This window comes from Manis javanica, chromosome Y (assembly GCF_040802235.1).
Source record: "Manis javanica isolate MJ-LG chromosome Y, MJ_LKY, whole genome shotgun sequence".
NCBI lineage: Eukaryota > Metazoa > Chordata > Mammalia > Pholidota > Manidae > Manis > Manis javanica.
In genome coordinates this window covers 1,240,608-1,265,743 of record NC_133175.1, presented here as the reverse complement: position 1 = coordinate 1,265,743, position 25,136 = coordinate 1,240,608, and positions in this window count along the sequence as shown.

The window sequence follows — 25,136 nt, the reverse complement described above, 5'->3', positions numbered from 1 at the left end:
GTGGCAATCCTTACTTGTATGAGGTGATATCTCATTGTGGTTTTGAATTGCATTTCCCTGATGACTAGAGATGTGTAGCATCTTTTCATGTGTCTGTTGGCCATCTGAATTTCTTCTTTGGAGAACTGTCTGTTCAGCTCCTCTGCCCATTTTTTAATTGGATTATTTGCTTTTTTGTGTTGAGGTGCATGAGCTCTTTATGTGTTTTGGATGTCAATCCTTTATCAGATCTGTCATTTATGAATATATTCTCCCATACTGTAGGGTACCTTTTTGTTCTATTGATGGTGTCTTTTGCTGTACAGAAGATTTTCAGATTGATATAGTCCCACTTGTTCATTTTTGCTTTTGTTTCCCTTACCCAGGGAGATATGTTCATGAAGACGTCAGTCATCTTTATGTCCAAGAGATTTTTGTGTATGTTTTTTTCTAGGAGTTTTATGGTTTCATGACTTCCATTCAGGTCTTTGATCCATTTTGAATTTAGTTTTGTGTATGAGGTTAGACAGTGATCCAGTTTCATTCTCTTACATGTAGCTGTCCCTTACTAAGAATTTTTTAAGTGAATAGTGTACAGCAACAACATACTGCAGCTTTGGTTCTCCCCATTAAACCTTGCTAATCTAGTGGTATTTAAACACTATTCCACATTGTTTCATGTTGTGAATAATGATGGGGATAATAACAATAGTAGCAGTAGCTGCCTCTGAATTCGTACTGCATACCAGGCCATGTACCAAGGGCTTTGCAACTGTCATACATTTACAAGAGCCCTAGGTGATGCTGAGCGGGTCTCTGTAACAAAAGATACGTACCATGAGGAAAGCATACAGATTTATGTAAGCCATATGTAACCCAGGACCCTTCATAAGGAAATGAGGACTGGAGTAAGCTGTTGAGCCTGAACACTTTCATGCTAGTTTTGATGGACAGAGGAAAGTTGTGGGATGAGACAGTGTATGGTAGGCATGGAAATCTGGGGGAGATGCAGCAAGACCTGTTACTTCATTTCTCTGGGAAACCCTCAGTCCTGGAGATAAAGGTGCTCCTTTCTTCCAGGTATAGGGATGGCACCACTCACAGGAGGGTCTTAGGATCTGTTTCAGGGGAATGTCAAAGAGTTTTTGCACTTATCATTTCTTCTATTACTTCAGCTCAAGGATTTGATATGCCAAGGTACCAAATTTTGAGGTAATATATCCCAAACTCTGTCAAAACCTCTAGGGAGAGAAATTCAGGCTGGGTTTTGAGGAATGGGTAAAGTTTCACAGAAATTGAGTAGAAGATGATTTCAGTCTGATAGAACATTAAGACTGGAGTGGGTGTGGAAAGTGCTGTGGGCAGCCTCAAATGTGAGAGGTGGGGAACAGCTAAAACCATACAGGACCAGTGGGTGGGAGTCAGGAACCATGATGGTCTCCAAACAAGATGGCCGAGGCCTGGGGGCCTGGGTCTGAGGCCTGCAGAAGGAGATCCAAAGTAACTCTCAATGGTTTCAGCCTGTCTTCTGTCCAAGAAGGTCCTGGCATGTCCCCCACGTACAGTCATCCAAGATGATGCAGCAAGAATGAGAATTAGTCAGCATGTCTCAAATGCTCACCCAGCACCAGCCCACTCTGAGTGCCGTTTGGCACAGACAGCCAGAGATAAATACCAGCTGTAACAGAACAAAACATAGGTATTTTTTCCAATAAACAGCTTCACTTCACCTCTCCTGAACTCACATTACCTATTTCATTCTGTCTTGCTCACCAGAAATTGATGTATAAACACAGGAATTTAGTGATAAGATGTCTCAGTTGGAAGGAAAGCTGAAATGCACTCTTTTGTCCTCTTTTGTCTTATTTTAAAAAACAGGAGGGTCATTTCTTAAGGGGAAACTCAACCTAGGTGTGAATTCATGCCCAAAGGGGTAAGAAAAATATTCAGGGTTAGAGTTACTGCAGAAAGCTTTAAAAATGAATGTCCTGGCATGGATTCTGGGGCATAAATATTATTTCAGCAGGAAGTTCTCAGCTCCTAATTTCTCACTTCCTTCAGCAAGTGGGAACCCAACAGTTTAAATCAGAGGTCCTCATAGACTCCCAATCAGTGTGTATTTTTAACACAGGTTTGAAAAAAAGATTAGAAAATACTGTATGTATTCAATCTATGTAGAAGATAGAGAGCCATTATTAGTATATACAGGTAATGCATTTTTCCCTTCACACTCATAATGAATTACACTCACCTGTGACCTGGTTCTAAATTCTTTATTCCCAAGTGCACAAGCAACAGTAAATGAACTCTGCTAATTAATCCTGGCGTCTTGTCTGAGAAGATATTTAAAATGATTAAAGGAACTGAAGTTTGCCTTGTGAGTGAAATCCAAGCAGAACCCAGGAAGACACTTATGTTTTCACTGCTGCTGCTCTAAGCCCACAGGAGGGAAGGCAAGTGGCTGAGGCGTCCTCATTTCGAAAGCACCTCAGGCGGCAACCCGGGTATGTGCCAAGCCTGTGCCCCAGGCCTTCCAGGTGTTTTTCCTGTGCTGAAATCCATCCAAACCTTAATCAGGACCACCGGTCAGCAAGCCCTCGGCGGTGCCGGGCGAATCCCCCCCTTGGGCATCCCCACTGTCACTGGACTAGCTCATGGTCCTGGGGAGAAGGAAGGAAGTTCCCATCCTTCTCCCCCTTTACCATTCAAATAGTGACTCTGGCCTCCGCAATGTCACGTGCATCACTAACTGAGTGCAGAGGTCTTTTACGGACTTTCTCCGCTTCGAGGTGAAACTCACGGCGGGATCCCACCAGCAAAGCCACCAGCGGGAGTTTCATCACACTGCCCTTTACAGGCACCCGCTACCAGATGAGTCTTGACTTCAAATCCCTAAACTTAAGACAAATCTTTCCAAGATCCCAGGAGCCACCTGTGCCATTCAATGTGGGAGACTGTGGGACCCCCAAATGCCAATAGATGCTCAGGATTGAAGGAGTTTAGATGGATAGCCACTGGGGATGGGGCACTGCCACTGCCCTCCTTGGGAAAAGTACCCCCATCAAGTTATCCACAGGCTACTATACAAAAGGCCAGGTTTTTTTAAAAAAAAAATCCAGTCCTTGGTATGATAGTCCAGATCATCCTAATTAGAATCTTAGAGTTTAAGATATTACAAGGCACTTTCAAGATTATCTCATCTAAGCAAGCCATCAAGTTATCCACAGGCTACTATACAAAAGGCCAGGTTTTTTTTAAAAAAAAATCCAGTCCTTGGTATGATAGTCCAGATAATCCTAATTAGAATCTTAGAGTTTAAGATATTACAAGGCACTTTCAAGATTATCTCATCTAAGCAAGCCATTTTACAGATGAGAAAAGTGGGGCTCAGGAGGCCACAAGACTTACTAAAGACCCTGCAGCTAACTAGTATCCCATGGGATTGGGACAGAAGTCTCCAGGTCCTGGTCCATTCCTGGAGGTCAAGGTAACGTTCTAGCAAGACGCATAGCTCTGAGGTTAACGTAGCCCATTTCCCCAGAGCCAGCATGACACAGTAAGAATCTATAAGACATTATTTTTATACTAAAATATACATGTGAGTTTTTAAAAGATTTAAAAAAGGCTCCTCAAGAATATGCCCTGCTTGAGGTAGAGTTTGGCACTATGTTCCCGAGCCATAAACACTATAGCTGTGCTATCAATATGGTGGCCACTAACCACATGTGTCTACTGAGTACTGTAAATATGGCTACTACAAGATGAGATGCACTGTACGCATAAATACACAACTGAAGTCAAAGATTTAGTTCAAAAAATAATAAATTCCTCAATAGTTTCTTATGGTTACATGTGGAAATGACAGTATTTTACAAAGAATGGTATAAGTAAAATATACTATTAAAATTAATATTGCCTGCTTCTATTTTACATTTAATGTTGCTTCTAGTAAACTGTAAACCACATTTGGGGCTTGTATTATGCTTCTATCAGACAATGGCTGGACTAGAGGGTTAGGGCTCTTCAGTAGTTCAGTTTTCTTCCTTCCAGGCACGAGGTCAGATTGCAGTCTCTGCCCCTCTGAAATGAGGTGTGGTCATGTACTTTGCTTTGACCAGTGAAATATGAGTGGAGGAGACACGTGCTCCGGGCAGGGCATTTAACTGCCCATGCAGGACACTTCAGTGCCCTCCAGGAAACTGTGGAAGTGAAAATGGAGACTAAACTGTGTCACACTGACTGAGCTGGAGGCTCTGGCTGACTTAGCTTAGATATGGAATGTGAGCTCAAAATCAACTTTTAGAGGTAAGCAATTGAAATTTTAGGATTGTTCATTCCTGTAGCATAGCCTAGCATATTCTGTCTGGTGAAAGGTGTACAGAGAACTATGCCACTGCAGCATTTCCCAAACTTGTTTATCCACAGCACACTTTTGAATGTGTAATTTATTGATAGGATATTAATTAGAGCTCATGAGATACAATGCATATTTAGATCATGTTAGGTCTCAGATCTAATAACTGAGCCAATGTTCAAAATTGATTTGCATGTCTTATTATTCTTAGAATAAAATAAAAAATAAATCATTTTTAAGTTAACAATGAAATCAAGATAATTTATTTTACATTTTACAACAAATTATCTTTCACCAAAAATCTATGAGAGTAATTTTTATGACTTTTTACAAATCATGAACCCATTTAATATCAGAAACAATGTAGCTGATCAAGGACAGCATATAGTCTGTTCCTAAATTTCCTCTTTACTACATTATAATCTGAAAAAAATCAAATTTGCTCTGGTTGGAGCCTACTGATGCACACTTCTCCAAAATTCAATCGTTTCATCTCGAATAACTCACTCCTTATTTTAGAAAACAATGTCTGTGATTTTTTTATTTTCACTTTGAAGCATTCACTTTTACTGCTTTAAAATTGACAGTTTGAGAGCTAAACAAGTTTTTTGTTTAAAACTTTCTTCTTTCAATCTCAAATCCACAGAGAACAAATTATGTAGTATGAATATTTTTATATGTAATCAAAACTAAATATTACAAATTAATTTTTATTGAGATATATCACAACTTTCAAATTTTTTTTTTTTTTAGTGGTTTTTAGTATTATAAAAATAAAGCCACAGGCCAAGAGGGAGTGACTTGTCCTGGGCCAGCTTAATGCTTAGCCTAATGCAGTTTCAAACTCCCCCAGAAATACAGTCATACCTGTCAATCAGGAATTTTTTGCTCAGCACCAATGATGTACTTTGTCACATGAGCCCTCTCTGTCCTCTAAAAAGGATATGAGGTCATCTGTATAAAACTCCCGTATTTCCCCTTAAAGGAAGTTGACCTTGCCAGAGACAATCCTTTCTTATATTTTGCAATTAATTTCCTTGCTCCACCCTCTTTCCTATAAAAACCTTTCATTTTGTACAATTCCTCAGTAACTGTCTACTCGATAGAAGAGATACTACCCAATTCTTGTATTGCTTGCTAATGCCAATTAGATATTTAAATTTACTTAGCTGAATTTTGTTTTGTAACAATAGATATACAAGTCTAGCAATCATTACCATTAATTTCAGGATGTTTTTATCACCCCAAAAAGAACCCTCATTCTCACTAGCAATCATTCTCTACTTTCTTTCCCCCCATCAAATACTAATCTACTTTTTGTCTCCATGGTTTTGCCTTTCCTGGACAGCTCCTATAAATAGAATATATACAATATGTCGTCCTTTGTGTCTGGCTCCTTCTCTTAGCATAATACTTCCAAGGTTCATCCATATTACAGCACTAATCAGTACTTCATTCCTTTTCATGGCTGAATAATACTCTATCTCATGGAAGATACACCAATTTATTTACTCACTCATTAGTTAATGGACAGTTTGGTTAGTTATTTCCACTTTTTGCTATTGTGAATGGTAGTGCTATGAGAATTCATGTACAAACTTTTCTTGACAATATGTTTTCAGTTTAATTAGGTCAAATTAATATTTAGCCATAAAATAATTTTTAGGACAACATGCATGGCACAGATTTGGACAAACTCTGTCCTTCTAGCAAAATGTGAATTAAATACCCTCCATCTGTGCATCAGGCATATGGTGACTTCCTGGGGAGCAAGGGCATACTGGGAGATTTCCAGCTGGCATTTGTTGGTGGTTCACCTTGGTCCAGGCAGGCCATTTCTCCTGAGGTCCCCTCACTACCATCACCCTCTGCTAGGCATCCACATCCCACCTTATATTCCAGAGGGTCCCTGAGCCTCCTGGCTCTTAGCCACTCGTGGTGAGTGAGAGAGGGATCTGTACAAAATCTCAGAGCACAGATGCCATCGCTCATGCTGGATGATTGACGGGCACTGTGCTGGCAGTCATCTGTCAGTGGTCCTCTCTGGACTACAACAGTAGGCACATCCTTGTCCTCAGCTTTTAGAGAGCTTCCAAGAGCTGGAAACACATAGTGCCAACTCTAGGGGGAGCTTATGGACTCTCCTTTGTAGGCTACACCTTTCAAAAGGGTCCTCCAGTCCTTCCCAGTACCTCTCTCCCCAACCTATGGGTTCTTTATGTCTATCCTGCTTTTCACACCTCTGCAACCATCTTCCTTTTCACCAGTGTATTCTGAATTCAAGACTCAAATATGCCACCCTATTTTCTTATTTTCAGTGCCTCTGTCCACCTAGAGGAGACGGTGACTCAATGTCTGGCTGCCTGGATTAGGGGAAGGAAGAAGTGAAAGGCTCAAGTAAAGGAATTTGATTTTAATATACAGCTTTGAAGTGAAAAGAGGAGCTAAGGAGAGTACCAATTAATCATTCTAATAGTATCCAGCAATAGCAGTATTCTCAGTAATGTGATACCATTTCTTCCTCTTTTTTAAAATTAAAGTATCATTGATATACAATCTTCTGATGGTTTCACATAAACAACCCTGTGGTTACAACATTCACCCATATTATGAAGTCCTCACTCCCCACTGCAGCTACCATCCATTAGCATAGTAAGACACTATAGTCATTACTTGTCTTCTCTGTGCTACACTGCCTTCTCCATGACCTATCTATATTATGATTATGAATTATAATGCCCCTTAATCCCCTTCTCCCTCTTTCCCCACCCACCCTCTCCAGCCCCTCCCCCTTGGTAACCACTAGTTCCTTCTTGGAGTCTGTGAGTCTGCTGCTGTTTTGTTCCTTCAGTTTTGCTTTGTTTCTATACTCTATAAATGAGTGAAGCAATTTGGTACTTGTCTTTCTCCTCGTGACTTATTTCACTGAGCATAATACCCTCTAGCCCCATCAGTGTTGTTGCAAATGGTAGGATTTCTTGTCTTCTCATGGATGAATAATATTCCATTGTCTATGTGTACCATATTTATTTATCCATTCATCTATTGATGGACACTTAGGTTGCTTCCATTTCTTGCCTATTATAAATAGTGCTGTGATAGGGGTATACATGTCTTTTTGAATCAGGGTTCTTGTTTTCTTTGGGTGAATTCCTAGAAGTGGAATTACTGGGTCAAATGGTGCCAAACCATTTTTTAAGGATATATTGTTACACAAGACTAACTATAGGTTAGATAGTTTTCTTAGATATTTAAGAAGAAATTCACTAGTACCAATTTCATTCCCCAACTGAAATATATTGGTACTTGGCACAACATTGACCTTCTGTGGGACCCAACTTTAGAAATGAGGCACCCCAGAGCACATATGAAGTATCTACTTTAAGGTGAATATCATTAAATGTCCTTGAGTCACCCCACTGAGGAATCAGGATATGTAGGCTATCCTAAGGTGAAGGAACAAATAACCCTAACTTGAATTGACTTTTAATAACAATGGTTTATTTCTCACGTAGCTATGTGCCCACATCTGTCTGTGGTGGCTCTGCATGTGTCACCTCTGCTCCAGGGTCCCAGCAGGCAGAGTGGTCGCCATGTGGAGTGCTGCTGGCCAGGGGAAAGAGAGAGCAGGCTGAGTCACTGGCAGTTTACCTTGCCCAGAGGTACTTCCTCCTCCATTTCATTAGCCAAAGTGATCTACACAGCCATGCCCAAGTTCATGGTGAGATGCATAATCCTCTCATGGGGAGGGCATGACAGTGAGGTACCTTGAATCTGAGAGAACAATAAAGAAGTCTATTGTAGGACAAGAAGCAGCAAGGCCCACAAATCTTCAGACCCTTGCGTGGGACCTGTACCACCAACCCATACTTTCTCTTCCCCTCAGTGTGCTCTTCTCTGAGATCATTTGAGTCCTTTTGTACTGGCACTAATTGGTCACAGCCATCTCGTTCTACTCCACCAACTTTCTCTAACTTTAAATCTCAGAAAGTAGGATTTGGGCTCTCAGACTCCAACTGGCCTCCTTCCTCCTCAGCAGTGGGTACAGCACTGCGTTCTGCTGCCGGCTCTACTCCCTGCTCAGAGGCAATGTCCAGGAGGCAGAGTCCGCTCGGCAACACGCTCCACATGTAGCTCCATCCTAGACCAAGTCACGGGGGCTCCAGAAGGTCAAGCTACTATTCTTTTCCCTGTGCATGGTTTTCTTCCCTACAGCAATATAGACTAGTTTAGAATAAATACCACTGCTTACATATAAAAATCATATGAGCAATTAATTAGTGTCAACAGAAGTAGTAAGTGGTAAGAGCACTCAAGAAGTTCTCTCAAACATAAAAGCCTGGGTATCTGTGTTTGCTCTGAATCTAAAACCCTTCCTTCCTTTGCTGTGTCAAGGTGGCACTGACCTGTAAATAACAGAACCCCCCAAATTCTGACTTGAATAAGTAGCTATTCAAGGGAGTGCTTTTTCATGAAACACGTGGCCCCAAGTAAAGCAGAGCTGGTACTGAAGCTCAGTGATGCTGTTACTTTCTCTTTCTTTTAATTCCTCCATCCTTAATGTGATGACTTTCATGTCCATGATTCTGCAAGGGGTGCTGGACCCTGCAAGCCTCACGATCCTGCCCAAAGAGGAAAAGAGAAAGGGACGATGGGTAAGGGGCTTTCTCCTCATGTGGCTTTGCTTTTTTATTCACGGAGGAGGTGACACACTAAGGGCTACCCCTGAGGCTTCTGCCTGTCCCTCATTGACCTGAAGTGTGCCATTTGGTCCCTACGTGTAACAGAGGCTGCAGAAGAAAAATTTCAATTTTTAAGTCTCTGTAGTTGAATCAGGCAAGGGAGAGTTTGGAGGTTGAGTTTGAGTCAGTCAACCTACATCTGCCATGGTCCCTCTTTCATGACATTTTCACCCAGTATCCTTTTGTGTGGTCTATACAATCCACACAATGCCACCTACCTCTGTGCCCGAGTTAAGCATTTACATTCACCTCCAGTTAAACCAGTTTTTCTCTTGGGAGTGGTTGGTGCCCATGCTTCCTTGTCCAATACCCCTGCAGTCCTTCCATGGTGAGCACCCTAATGCCAACCGGTTTTCACTCAAGCATGCATAAGCCACATTAGTCTTGGGTGATCAAAATTTTGAAAAGAATTAGTTGTTTGCTTCCTGTTATACCTTGGTGACACCAGTTGGTATTAATCTGACCTGATTTTTCATGATCCTTGTATTTTTAATTGTGTTCTTGGTTCAAGCCCAGTTTTCCTCAGACTGAAACAAGTAATTTCTAAAACAATTAATTTTTTACCTTCAGTTTTACTCCTCACTATTTAGCCTCTAACATGTAGCCACCTAGCCCATGTGAAAGAACTGATATTAACAGGCATAAAAAATTTCCATTGCGTCCTTTCTCCAGAGAAGTGAGTGTCTTAGTTAAGACAGGCAAGGAAGACTCTTTTTTTTTTTTTGGTATCCTTAATCTACAATTACAAGGAAGACTATTTTATGTGATTCTTCCCTAAACAAAAAACTGCTTTCAAAATAATCTGCTGTGTCTTCATGTAGTCTTCCACTAACAAGTATGTAACAATTTGGTTGTAAAAACACTACTATACTTGTAAAAGGGTATAGACAAATGAGAACCTGTAAATTCAAATAGTCTGTGTGCTGAAACCAATAATAAAGAAAAGGCAAATATAATTACTGTCCAGGTACATATGATCAGTATTATCATTCTTTGTATTCAGTGAAATGTGGGAAAATATGGAGAAAGAAGTGGATTCACAGTGAAGTCTGAAACAAAAATCTTCATATTCAAACGTGAATGTTCCATCTGTTCCATGTAACAGTTACTTGCAGGGTCTGTCCTCTCCTGGTTCTTGCAGTACCATCAAACCCCTTCCAACTTCTGGGTGGCTGACACACACATTCGTGGTAGCGTGGAGGACTCCAAAGAGGGAGCATCTCAAGATGTCTCTCTCTCCCATCTGCTGGTCTTCACAGAAGGGTCTGGTTTAATAGTGGCTGGCCTTAAACCCTCTATCTAATGCTCAAAGGAGAAAAGAAACCCCAGAAGTAGGAGACAGAAGCAGCCACTTAATTCTGAGTTGAGAAACTCCAGAAGATTATCAACACTGTTAATTAAATATGATTGCTAGGAGAGGTTGCAAACATAAACAGACGTTTTATTCCTTTTATCTTCTCTGCCACTGGTCCCTCTCCATCTAAAATAAACAGAAGAGAAAAAGATTTTGAAATTTATGTCCTCAGAAATACTACCTAAGTGGACCATGCCCAAGGTTTGTTTGTAGGTCTAATCCATAAGACCATTAAAAATGGCATTAAGGACTAAATCAGTGGTTTAACTACACAATTATTTTCTCACTGATGACACAGAGACTTTTTTCCGGGGGGTCTCTATAGTTACGCTACATGACCACAGTCTCAGAGACTATGAATATGCAACTAGTATCTCCATCTTTTCTTTATTTATCTATTTATTATAAACTTAACACCCATAATATACATTATTGTGAATACATAATCATATTATATATTATGGAATATGAATAAAAATATCATACACAATTATAAAATATAAATGTAATTCTATCATATGTAACATATTGTACCTATTATGTAACATGTACTACCTATTATGAAAGTTTTATTCATAATAATTTCATACATATTCTTTGAGCCAATACCAGTAGTTTATATGTTCTGCAGTTATCCATATACATATCCATCTTGTTATGACCACTTAAGTTAATAAGTTTTGTATCTGCCAACAGATCAGTAAGATTTTGAAAACCAGGTCGAAGACAATTACAGTCAAGTGATTAGGGTAAGAGCTATAGGCAATAATGGGCAATTTCATTACATTAACAGTTTTACAATATGATAAGATTGAAGAATTTATGTTCCCATCTTTGCCTTTTCATAGTATATTCTGGTATTTACACCAAGTCAAAGTAAGGATAATAGAACATAGATCTTAAAATTAGGGTCAGGTTTGTGGATACCAGTACAATCAGAGCCTCAGGGAGCCTTCTGAACCTTCTAGCACATTTTCTTATTTTACAGAAAAGGAAACCAGTATCAGAGAGGTGCTGAGTGCCTCTCAGTCACACAACCAGCTAGTGGGTAAGCTGGAGCTAGGATGTGAGGGCTTATTTGCTTGTTTGTTTTCATTTTTAGTCAAACACCCTTTCTACATCAGCATAAATTTAGAAACTCAAAAATCTATTACTGAAACTTGTTAAGGATGGAATAATGGAAGTTTTTCAAGCCAGAGTCTGAGACTTCTAGCTATTCCCCCAAAACGATGTTCCCTTCCTTAAGTAGTTAAGGAATCCTCATCTTGGGAGGGCACTTGTTTGCCCACTCTTGATCCTCATTTCTCAACATTCCTTGAGGCTAGATGTGGCCATATGGCCACATTATCGACACGTAACCAAGTGAGATAAAACAAAAAGTGTTCTGTGGTAGCTTCCGGGCATTCCCCTATTGCTCTTCTCTTCTTCCTCCTTTTTCTGGCCAGAATGTAGACATGACAGATGGCACTGGAGCCTCCATCTTGGACCAGAAAGTGCCCTTGAGACTACAGGCCACTCATGGTGGACTATCCAACCCAAGCAGCCATGAGTGGTGATGGACTTCCCTGAGCCTGGACAGCCCGCCTCTGTATGGGACAAAATCATGTTCGGTCTTATTCACACCACTACCGCTTTGCAGTTGTGCTCCAGACTAAACTAACCTTCATACATTCACAGAACAGTTGAAATATTTGGACAATTCCTCCATACTGCTATGTTCTATTTGTGGGTGATCGGGCTTTTCACCATTCCCATTACAGTCCCCAAAAAGGGGGAAGAGCCTCTGGAAGGAGGAGGAGGAAGTTGACAGGGCAAAGAAAGAAGAAGGTGCCCCTTTTTGCACAGTTGCATTGTGGATGAAAGGGGCACACAGACTGAGAACAGTGGGTCTTGACATCCCCAGTTCAGGTCAAAGCCTCAGATGGCCACGACGTGTCAGAGAAGGGAGGAAAAGCCAAAGCTGAGGGCTCCACAAAGGAGTGGCCTCACAGGTAGACAGACCAGTGAGCACGTCGAGTAACGATGGCGGAAGCACTCCGGGCAGGGGCAGGACTGGGCTGGACGGAGCCAGAACTGGGCCCTCTCTGAGCCCATCCAACCTTTGCCTGTTTTGTAGTGTGAACTGTGCAGGGCCTTGGAGGGGTGTTGGAGTGGGTACCATATACACACCACTATGTTAACCTTGGCAGGAGCAGCCTGGCCAGGGCTTCTGTGGGGCCAGGCCAGTGCAGACTTACCCATCCCCAGAGACACAGCCAGGCCAACACCCAAGACCACACAGCTGAGAGCCCCAGCAGGTGTGGGTCATCCTGCAGCCACGACCAGGGAGGACCAGCAAGGATCACAGGCTCTTCTCATCCCTCCAGCACAAGGTCTTCTAAAAATCTCCATCTACTGGCCACCACTAAATGGGAAGGAATCTATAATCTGATCTTCAGAACAATCAAATTAATTCACACCAGAAGGAGTCCTGACACCAAAAGAGATTGAAACAGTACTGACGGGCCAGATCAGAACTTGTTTCCCTGTCATTCATACCCTTCTCTGCCTCCCACAGCCTGAGTCCACATGGGGGCTTGTTGAAGAATGTTCAGCTTAAGAAAGTTACTTTTTCTGTGCACATCTGTATGTAGTGTGGGTGACTGTTGGACTCTGGTGGTTCTTACAGTGTCAACAGTGGGTTTTCAAGGACAAGAAACCTGTATTGCTCCCAAGCCAGGGATGAGAAGGTGTGGGACTTATATGACATCATGTCTTACAGCACTTCACGAAAACAATAGTTTTTATTCACTAGGTACAAGAGTACAATTTTCTGTGGCCCTAATGTGAGTTCATAAGTGGCAATTGTTTCTGCTTGGAATCAAAACAAAAAATGTATTCCGCTTGCTGTTATTTTGGGTACATCTATGGACAACTTGCAACTTCTGGAACCTCTTTAATCTAGCTGTATATACAAACAAAAAGAATTCTAATATTAGTTTTGTTTTTGAGAGAAATGGATATTTACTTAAATTGGGACAGTTTGATAGAAAATGTTCAGAATGTTAGGAAAAAAACAGATTTGTCTAATTTTGGCTTGAAAGAAAAGCTTTGGTGATAGTGGATTCAGGGGGCATTTTGCTTTTACTCGTCAGACTTTGCAAAAATGCACATTAAAGATTTGAATGAGCTATTAACAAAGCATTCTTTTTTTTATTTTGGTATCATTAATCTACAATTACATGAAGAACATTATGTTTACTAGGCTCCCCCCTTCACCAAGTCCCTCCCATATACCCCTTCATAGTCACTGTCCATCAGCGTAGTAAGATGCTGTAAAATCACTACTTGTCTTCTCTGTGTTGTAGAGACTGCCCTGTAGCCCCTCCAAATTACACATTTTAATTGTAATGCCCCTTTTCTTTTTCCCACCCTTATACCTCCCTTCCCACCCATCCTCCCCAGTCCCTTTCCCTTTAGTAACTGTTAGTCCATTCGTGGATTCTGTGATTCTGCTGCTGTTTTGTTCCTTCAGTTTTTCTTTGCTCTTATACTCCACATATGAGTGAAATCATTTGGTACTTGTTTTTCTCCGCCTGGCTTATTTCAATGAGCATAATACCCTCTAGTTCCATCCATGTAGTTGCAAAGGGTAGGATTTGTTTTATTCTTAAGGCTGAATAATATTCCATTGTGTATATGTACCACATCTTCTTTATCCATTCATTTACTGATGGACATTTAGGTTATTCCCATTCCTTGGCTATTATAAACAGTGCTGTGATAAACATAGGGGTGCATAAGTCTTTTACAAACTGGGCTGCTTCATTCTTAGGGTAAATTCCTAGAATTGGAATTCTTGGGTCAAATGGTATTTCCATTTTAAGCATTTTGAAGAAGCTCAATACTGCTTTCCACAATGGTTGCACTAATTTACATTCCCACCAACAGTGTAGGAGTGTTCCCCTTTCTCCACAACCTAGCCAACATTTGTTGTTTGTCTTTTGGATGGTGGTTATCCTTACTGGTGTGAGGTGATACCTCATTGGGGTTTTAATTTACATTTCTCTGATGACAAGCGATGTGGAACATCTTTTCATGTGTCTGTTGGCCATCTGATTTTCTTCTTTTGAGAACTGTCTATTCAGCTCCTGTGCCCATTTTTTAATTGGATTATTTGTTTTTTGTTTGTTGAGGTGTGTGAGCTCTTCATATATTTTGGATGTCAACCCTTTATCGGATCTGTCATTTATGAATGTATTCTCCCATGCTGTAGGATAACTTTTTGTTCTAATGATGGTATCCTTTGCTGTACAGAAGCTTTTTAGCATGATATAATCCCACCTGTTCATTTTTATTTTGTTTCCCTTGCCCAGGGAGATATGATCATGAAGAAGACAATCATTTTTATATCCAAGAGATTTTTGCCTATGTTTTTTCTAAGAGTTTTATGGTTTTTTTACTTACATGCAAGTCTTTGATCCATTTTGAATTTACTTTTGTGTATGGGGTTAGACAGTGATCCAGTTTCATTGTCTTACATGTAGCTGTCCAGTTTTGCCAGCACCATCTGTTGAAGAGACTCATTTCCCCATTGTATGTCCATGGCACATTTATCATATATAAATTGACCATATATGTTTGGGTTAATGTTTGGAGTCTCTATTCTGTTCCACTGGTCTGTGGCTCTGTTATTGTGCCAGTAGCAAATTGTCTTGATTACTATGGCTTTGTAGTAGAGCTTGAAGTTCAGCAGCGAGATCCCACCCACTTTATTCTTCCTTCTCAGGATTGCTCTGGCTATTCAGGTATATGGTGGTTTCATATGAATTTTAGAACTATTTGTTCCAGTTCATTGAAGAATGCTGTTGGTAATTTGATAGGGATTGCATCAAATGTATATATTGCTTTGAGCAGGATGGGTATTAATTCTTCATAGCCAGGTGCATGGAATGAGTTCCCATTTATTAGTGTCCTCTTTAATTTCTCTTAAGAGTGTCTTCTAGTTCGTCAGGGATATTGGTCTGTAATTTTCTTTTTTGGTGAGGTCTTTGCCTGGTTTTGATATTAGGGTGATGTTGGCTTCGTAGAATGAGTTTGGGAGTATTCGCTCCTCTTCTATTTTTTTGGAAAACTTTAAGGAGAATAGGTATTATGTCTTATCTGTATGTCTGAAAAATTCCAAGGTAAATCCGTCTGGCCTGAGGGTTTTGTTCTAGGGTAGTTTTTTGATTACTGTTTCAATTTCTTTGCTTGTAACTGGTTTGTTTAACTTTTGTGTTTCTTACCTGGTCAGTCCTGGAAGATTGTATTTTTCTAGGAAGTTGTCCATTTCTTCTAGGTTTTCCAGCTTGTTGGCTTATAGGTTTTCATAGTAGTCTTTAATTATTCTTTGTATTTCTGTGGAGTCTGTCGTGATTTTCCCATTCTCACTTCTGATTCTGTTGATTTGTGTTGATTCTCTTTTTCCTTAATAAGTTTGGCTAAAGGCTTATCTATTTTGTTTATTTTCTCAAAGAACCAGCTCTTGTTTTCATTGATTTTTGCTATTGTTTTATTCTTCTCAATTTTGTTTATTTCTTCTCTGATGTTTATGTCCCTCCTTCTGCTGACTTTAGGCCTCATTTGTTCTTCTTTTTCCAGTTTCGATAATTGTGATGTTAGACTATTCATTTGGGATTGTTCTTCCTTCTTCAGGTGTGCCTGGGTTGCTATATACTTTCCTCTTAGGACAGCTTTCGCTGTGTCCCACAGAAGATGGGGCTTTGTGTTGTTGTTATTTGTTTCCATATATTCCTTGGTCTCTAATTATTTAGGAGCATGTTGTTAGGCCTCCATGTGTTTGTGAGCCTTTTTGTTTTCTTTGTAGAATTTATTTCTAGTTTTATACCTTTGTGGTCTGAAAAATTGGTTGGTAGAATTTCAATATTTTGGAATTTACTGAGGCTCTTTTTGTGAGCTAGTATGTGGTCTATTCTGGAGAATGTTCCATGTGCACTTGAGAAGAATGTATATCCTGTTGCTTTTGGATGTAGAGTTCTATAGATGTCTGTTAGGTCCATCTGTCCTAGCGTGTTGTTCAATGCCTGTGTGTCCTTACTTATTTTCTGCCCTGTGGATCTATCCTTTGGGGTGAGTGGCATGTTGAAGTCTTCTAAAATGAAATCATTGCAGTCTGTTTCCCCCTTTAGTTCTGTTAGTATTTGTTTCACAAATGCTGGTGCCCCTGTGTTGGGTGCTTATATATTTAGAATGGTTATATCCTCCTGTTGGACTGAGCCCTTTATCATTATGTAGTGTCCTTCTTTATCTCTTGTTACTTTCTTTGTTTTGAAGTCTATTTTGTCTGATATTCATACTACAACCCCTGCTTTCTTCTCTCTGTTGTTTGCCTGAAATATTTTTTTCCATCCCTTGACTTTTAGTCTGTGCTTGTCTTTGGGTTTGAGGTGAGTATCTTGTAAGCAGCATACAGATGGGTCTTGCTTTTTTATCCATTCTATTACAGTGTGTCTTTTGATTGGTGCATTAAGTCCACTTATTTAGGGTGAATAATGAAAGATATGTACTTATTGCCATTGCAGTCTTTAGATTCGTGGTTACCAAAGGTTCAAGGTTAGCTTCTTTAGTATATTACTGCCTAACTTAGCTCGCTTATTGAGCTGTTATATACACTGTCTGGAGATTCTTTTCTTCTCTCCCTTCTTATTCCTCCTCCTCCATTCTTCGTATGTTGGGTGTTTTTTTCTGTGCTCTTTTTAGGAGTGCTCCCTCTAGAGCAGTCCCTGTAAGATGCCCTGTAGAGGTGGTTTGTGGGAGGCAAATTCCCTCAACTTTTGCTTGTCTGGGAATTGTTTAATCCCTCCTTCATATTTAAATGACAATCGTGCTGGATACAGCATCCTTGGTTGAAGGCCCTTCTGTTTCATTGCATTAAATATATCATGCCATTCTCTTCTGGCCTATAGGGTTTCTGTTGAGAAGTCTGATGATAGCCTGATGGGTTTTCCTTTGTAGGTGACCTTTATTCTCTCTCTGGCTGCCTTTAATACTCTGTCCTTGTCCTTGATCTTTGCCATTTTAATTATTATGTGTCTTGGTGTTGTCCTCTTTGCGTCCCTTCTCTCGGGAGTTCTGTGTGCTTCCCTAGTCTGAGCAACTATTTCCTCCCCCAATTTGGGGAAGTTTGCAGCAATTATTTCTTCAAAGACACTTTATGTCCCTATATCTCTCTCTTCTTCTTCTGGTACCCCCATAATGCAAATATTGTTACTTTTGTATTGGTCACACATTTCTCTTAATATTGTTTCACTCCTGGAGATCCTTTAATCTCTCTCTGCATCAGCTTCTATGCATTCCTGTTCTCTGGTTTCTATTCCATCTATGACCTATTGTATCTTACCCATTCTGCTTATAGATCGTTCCAGAGATTGTTTCGTTTCTGTAATCTCCCTCTGAATGTCATACCTTAGCTCTTGTATATTTCTCTGCTGCTCTGTCAGTGTGTTTATGATTTTTATTTTGAATTATTTTTCAGGGAGACCAGTTAGGTCTGTCTCTGCAGATCCTCTCTCAGGGTTCTCTGAACTATTTTGGACTGGACTCTATTTTCTGCCTTTTCATGGTGATAGCGGTGGCTGTAGGCAGGTTGGGGTGTGTCAGCTGTGAGAAGAAATTCCTCTCCTGCTTGCTGGATGCCTTGCCCTTTTCCGCTGCCTGTCAGTTACCCACACTCCTAGAATAGCCTCCGGGTTAATTCCCTAAGCTGCTGTAGGCAGGGTCTTCATCAGAGCGGTGCAGAACCCTGCCAAGAGTGTCAGGCACACCAGGTGCGCTCCTCCGCTATAACAGTGCCCCTGCTGGGCAGCTGCATGCCAGCAGCGGCCTTTGGGTCTGGGCTGGGTGGCTGTGCCTCGGGCTGGGATTCTGATCAACTGCTGGGAGCAGGGCTGCTCCCTCTGGAACAACTGCAGGTGCACGCACGCTTCTCCTGTGCTGCTCTGGCACCCCCACCTCTGGCACGCTAGGGCCACTCCTGGGCCGCTTGTTCACTGCTTCTGTGGGCTCACACGGACCTCTCCTGGGTTCCTCTGGCACCACTGCCACCAGCGCATGGGGGACCCTGCCAGGCTGCTCGATTGCTGCCACAACGGGCTTGCACAAGCCACTCTCAGTCCCCTCTGGTGCCTCCAGTGCACGTGGGCCACTCCAGGTCCCCTCTGACAGTGCTGCTCCCCAGGCACGCTGCTACTCTCCAGCTACAGGGCTGGTGTGTCAGGGTCTGCACCAGTTGAGGGAACACTGGAAGGCTGCTTAGTGCCATGAGGGGCTTCAGAGCTGCCCTGCCGCCCATGGGGTTAGGGCACCTAAAGTTCCCCGGGATTCGCAGCTGCTGGCTAAGTGTGCCCGGACGACTTCATCCAGCTGTGGAGTCCCTGTCTCTTTAGGACTTGCAGAAAGCACTCACTTTTCTTTTGTCTCAGGGGCGCCAGTTGCAGGGGCCTGCCCACAGGTTTTGCTTTTCCATTTCTCTATTATCCAGCACCCTGTGCACCTTGTGCCTGTGCTCCGGGTGAGGATTTCTAGAGCTGGTTGTTTAGCAGTCCTGGGTTTTCACTCCCTCCTCATTCCAATTCCTTTTTTCCCACTGTGTTCTAGTGTGGGGAGCATTCTGTTCCTGCCTGGCCGTGGCTTGTATCTTACCCCCTTTGTGAGATGTTGAGTTTTTGCAGATGTAGATGTATCCTGGCTGTTGTACTGGATCCACTGGTGTCTCTTTTAGGAATAGTTGTATTATTGTATTTTCTTAAATATATGTGTTTTTGGGAGTAGATTTCCACTGAATAACTCATGCTGTCATCTTCCCGTGATGCAGTAGCATTCGTTTTAAACAATGAACAGAAATGTCAAGAAAACTAAAATGATTTTATGCTTAAAACATAGCCAAGTAGTCTTCTGTTCACTATTGTCATGTTTTGAATTAAATAGGAATTTTTTAAATTCTTTAAGGGAAAAGTCATAATTTAGTATCACATGTGTTTAAAAGTGTGTTAAAGTTTCCTGAGATTAATATTATTCTTAAATTAAAAGGTAATCAAAACCCAATTTTTACCTATACAATTAAGGCCAAAGTTGGTGAGTCTAATATTAAAGTTTATTTATAACATACCCTTAGACAAATGAAGGAAATTAAGAAACATTTGTTAAATGCCCAAATATATTTCTGCCTGATTGCCACTTTTGAAATGATTTCTTTTCAGTTTCTGAAAGTGAGTCATGTCTTGTGTGGAAAATTGGAAGATTTAGGTTAGTGTGATGGTGACAGACCCAAGCACTACCTCTCCAAGATAACACAACTATTGTTTTTATATTGGAGTATCTCTATTCCTTTCTCAACTGGCAAAATTTTTAAAGATTTTAAATTCATCAAACCAGCAATCTGGAATTACATTTTCTAATCTGATGGACAATATATCACTGTATTTCTCTTTTTACCTACTTCTGGAACAGTGAAAAATATTAATAGTAGTAACCATTCAACAAGTATTAATGGAGCTTGCCATACCTTCAGGTTAATACCAGTTTAAGAACTATGGGAAATAAAGTACACAGTTCACATCTGCCTTAAGTCATTAATGAATTAATAGCCTGTGTAAGGCAAGACTAACATGCATGAAGCTATTAAAAAGAAAATAGGACAGTAAATATGTTATTATTTTAGCGATTATTGAGACCATTTAAATGAGTCTGTGGCTTAATCAGGGCTCATCTGTTTCAGAAAACAGAAACCTGATAAAAGAAGCCTTTATTGGAAAGATGCTGCATAGAAGCAAGGCACTGAAATTAGGAATCACTGCAGACAAGGAAACATTGCTTCAGGGAAGGTAAGTAGCTTGCCCAAGGTCATTCAATGCCAGAGGAAGTGCAATCCCTATGCAAATTCAAAGACTCCCTACACTTCCTCTCCAGATTCTCTGGTATCCCATCCCAAATTGTACCTTTGGGGACTGAAATGCTTGGAGAGAGGAAGATAAAGGTGGAACAGACAGAGAATTTCACTGAGAAGGGGAAATTTGACTACGTAGATTTTCAAGACTAGGTAGAATTCAGAGAGGAAGCACAAAGCTACAAGGGCATTCTGAATGGAAGAGATGCAGAAGGCAGATGAGAAGGGAATGTTGGTGAGACAGTCTAATTAGGATTGTGTGGGGTGAAGTCGGATATTAGAGCATTCTAAGCGCCAGGCAGAAGAGGTTAAATTCAATATAATAAATCTGTAACAGGGAACCCTTGAAGGTTTGTGAGCAGAGCAAAAAGCAATATATGCACAGTTGTGTTTGGTGGAGATATAAGTGGTGTGGATTCCAGTAATGTTTATACTACTGGAATCATTCAGACACAGAAAGAGAACATGACCTGATTTTTTTTTTAGCCCAGGTATGTCCTATGGTCTGAAAGAAAAGTGGTAAGAATAGAAAGGAAGATCTATTATAGGATCAATTTAAAGGAAAACAAATAGAACTTGATGAATGACCAGATGTTGGAGAGACAAAAGAATGTTTTCTTGACTCTCTTTTTTTTAAGTATTTGTGTATTATCTCCCTTCTGTGTATCTTTTCTTTCTTGATGTTGATTTTCTTTCAACTTGCACTCTATTCATCTGTCCTCTCATTTCCTTTTCCTTGTTCAGGCTGGCTGAAATACTAGCTGCAGCGATATGAAACAAAGCATTTGCATGATGGTTCTGAAATCACACACAGACGTTTTTCAGCCAATTCCACAAAGGACACAGGAAAAATCCTTAGTGGGGACAAGGAAATGTCTTAGCTTTTCCTTTTTAGGGTGATCAGAGATTACGTCTGTGTTGTTTCCAGCCTTTCCTACTAAGCTTTAGATGCTGGCCCTCTGAGTGTTGTATTTAATCATCTGATGTCTCACCTATTTTCTCTACAGATAGTCTCACTCTAAACTGAGGGAATGAGGGACGAGAACACAACTTCAAATGCTGGTGGACCACAGCCCACTTCTGCCTTCAGCAGACTTCTCTGAGGTTGTCATATTACTGGAAAATAATGCAATATATAGAAAAGCTCTTTAGAAATCATACGTCCTAACAGTCCTCCCTCTCTTTGGCTATTCCTTGAGTTCCTAAAAAATGTTCCTTAAGAATGAGGAACTGATGGATTTAAATAAGACCTCTCATACTGGTTTGTTTAGGAGGATGTCCAGGAAAGAGGGGACATTCACAGTCATTGAAAGGTTTGATGAATGGTGTTTACCCCAGGGGCTTCCTTTTCTCTTATTTGTTGCTTACATCTCTTCAATTTAAGGAAAGCAATTCTTGGAATTCTAGTTCATTACACTGGACCAGTACTTCAAGGAGTCACCAATATTGCTGCACACATGCCCAAGGGGCAGACGAGGGAAAGAAAGAAGCCAGACTTCCACAAAACAATATGAAAAAGACAAGCAAGCCAAAAGAAAAATGGCCAAAGGCTATGAACAGGCCATTCATGGAACAGGAACCTGAAATAGTCGACAAACATTAGGAAGCAGCTGAACTCCATAAGCAATCACAGAAATGCAAAGTCAAACAAAAATAAGATGGCATTTCTTGCCTGTCAGGTTGGCAAATTAAAGAGTGGTCGTATCAATATTAGCAAGTGAATAAACAAATGGGACTCTCACTCACAACTGTAAATTGGTAAATACTGCTGTAGCACTTTAAAGGGCAGTCTCATGTTATCTATTGAAATTAGAAATGTGCATTTCCTATACCCTGGCAGTTATACTTCTTGGTGTTTGGTGCAGAAAAATACTTATGTGGTTCCATCTGTCTATTAGCTTTATTGTATATTATTTGTAACAGTGAAAAAGTGAAAACAATCTAAATGTCCATTGATCAGGGAATGGCTAAAGAGCTATGGTACATCCATATTAATGTAAAATCAATGCACAGTTAAAAAAATTACATACATCTATACATTGACATTAGAAGTCTCTAAGTCATGTTGTTAAAGGAAAAAATCAAGTTGTAAGATGTAGGCAGTACGATGCCTTTGTATTTAAAACATACAAAATATTATATATTCTAAATATATATACAAATATGTAAGTACATATTTTTCAAGTGCATGCTAAAGAAGTACTTATTTACCATTATATAATACTTTCTCTAAGTATAAATACCAAATACGTTGTATAAGTATACAAAAGGGTATGCCTGGAGAACAAACTGAAAGAATTCCCACAAGACCACCAGGAAGGGACCTGGAATGCAGTTGGTGGTCAAAAAGGGACTTACACCTGACCTTTAATCCTTTTAATTTTTTTAAGAACGGGAAACATATTCATGTATTCTCAAAAACGGAAAAGGGAAAGAAAATACTAAAACATAGAAAGAATAACTCTATGGAAATGGAGGTAAGAATGACTAGGGATGAGGAAAGGGAGCTGGGTGAGCTCTCTTCTAGAAATGGTAAACATCTCTTGCTTCTCGGATTAACAAAATTCTTCTCAGGGATGCCCCTCTGGACTCAGACAAAGCAGTTTCAAAGTGATAGGGAGGGGTATATGTGTGAGTAGGGAACCAGCAATGTGGGCCAAGGCTGAAGATGATGCTGCTGGCAGAAGCTTTGGATGGGTCCCAACAGTTGGGAAAAGGACTAGCATGTTCACTGACAGGCAAAACTGAGAAGGACATTTCTGCAAAGCATGTAGTCTCCTCAAGGGTCAATGGTGTTGGAGCAATTCACTGCTGTAGGATGGTTTGTGTGGAGTTTGGGTTTTTGCTTCATTCTGATGGAATGTCTGAAATCCAGATCCTGACCCAAATGTAGATATATCATGAATGACTAAAAAACTTTTTCAAATGAAAACAGACTCACAGCCTCCCTCTTTATTTGGCTACTCTCATGGAAACCAGGGATTTAATACATAACTTTGTCCCTCTGTATTTACCTAGATAGAAATGTGTAGGATATATTTATATCCTTTTGTTCATCCATGTAATGTGCTAGTACAGCATAATGGTTAAAAACGCAGACTTGAAAGTCAGACTGGGTTGAAACTGCCCCTCTGATATTTACCAACTGTGTAATCCTGGGCAAGTTATTTGGTCTCTCTGTACCTCTGCTTCCTTCTCTATAAACTGAGGATAATAATAGTACCTATTAGTGTTACAAATATTAGATGAACTAATAGAAGTAGAATGATCAGAATGTGCCTGGTACATAAGAAACACCCCGTTGGCAACAGTAACTGTTGTCGCTACTGTTACTCTTAGTGAGTCAATCACTTTTCACAGTTATATGTTGAGGTAGGTTTTATGAAGCCGCAGCTTCAGACCAATCCCCAAATTCAGGAAACATGCTTAAGAGATTAAGTGTTGAATAAATAAGCTATTATGCAGGTACTGGGGTTAAAGGTGAACAAGAAGGCCTTAGGCATCATTGCTCAGACAGAAAAGTGCACTTGAGATGTGTGTCCCTATGCTGAGGCCTGTGAATACAGGCCCAACGGAAGCTGAGCACCACACCTTGGGACTGAAATGTTGCTGCTCAGTCTCTTGCTGGCATGCAGTGGAAACAGCACACATCTCTTCCTATCTCACCGGGAATTCTGAGTGTTATTTACACTTTTACAGGTCACTTCTGACTCCACATTTCTGTTTATGATGAGTCATTTCATCTGTGGATCATCTTGCTGCCCAGTGTGCTGTTCCTGTCTACATTGCTATTGACAGGAAAGACACTCATTCTTCAGAGCACCTCACAAACACCACTAGCACAAAGCTTTTGTGTATGTAGTAAAACCTTATCAAAGGTTGGAAGCAATATAGAGCCATTTGTTGTGGAGTCAAAAGGCAAAGAGCCATAAATATTTTAGCTATTAACCCTCTTCTTACAAGTGCTTTGCCTGACCTCATTCATCACCTATTTCAGTCAAGTTCTTTATTGCCAGCAACAGTTGCCAAAGCTTTGGCTCATCGAATTGGGAAAGGAATCTCAAAGAGGACTGAAGAACCAGGTTGGAAGTCTGTCTCTGGGAATGAAACTGGAATCACACTGCAGAACTGGTCCAGAAAAGAAGCTTCACAGCCACCACTGAGCATTGAATAGATCACAATGGGCACAACTGGCAGCAGTGGACATTGCTGCTCTGATGCCAAGGCTGCTGTTGCGGCCCCTACCCTTCTCTAGAACATGTTCTCAACAGTCACCACTTCACAGCAGTGCCCTGTTCAAAAGTGGGTGCATCTCACTGGTGCTGTGCAGGTCACATGCTCAGGTGGCTGCAAGAGAGTCTGGGAAAGGTTTCTCTCCCTCTAAGATAAGGGAGTCTCAGATCCAAGGATGCAAATTGTTATGGGAATGCTCTCTATGTCAGTGCTTCCTGAACTATATGTGCCTGTGAGCCATCTGGAGATCTTGTTGAACTGTAAATTCTGATTCAGAAAGTCTAAAGTGGGGCTTATTTCCAAGCACCCAGATGATGATGCAAAGCTGCTTCTGAAGATCACAGTTTGAAGAGCAAAGCTCAATAGCAAAGATATTCAAATTTGGCTTGCATATTGGAATAACTTGAAAAACATCTCTTTTTTAAAAAAAAACTGATGCCTGAGTCTCACCCTTAGTTGATCTAATTGATATCAGCTAAGGCCTGGGACTATGAACTTTAAAAAACCTCCAGATACTTCCAATGTACTCAAGAATCCAACTTTTACTTT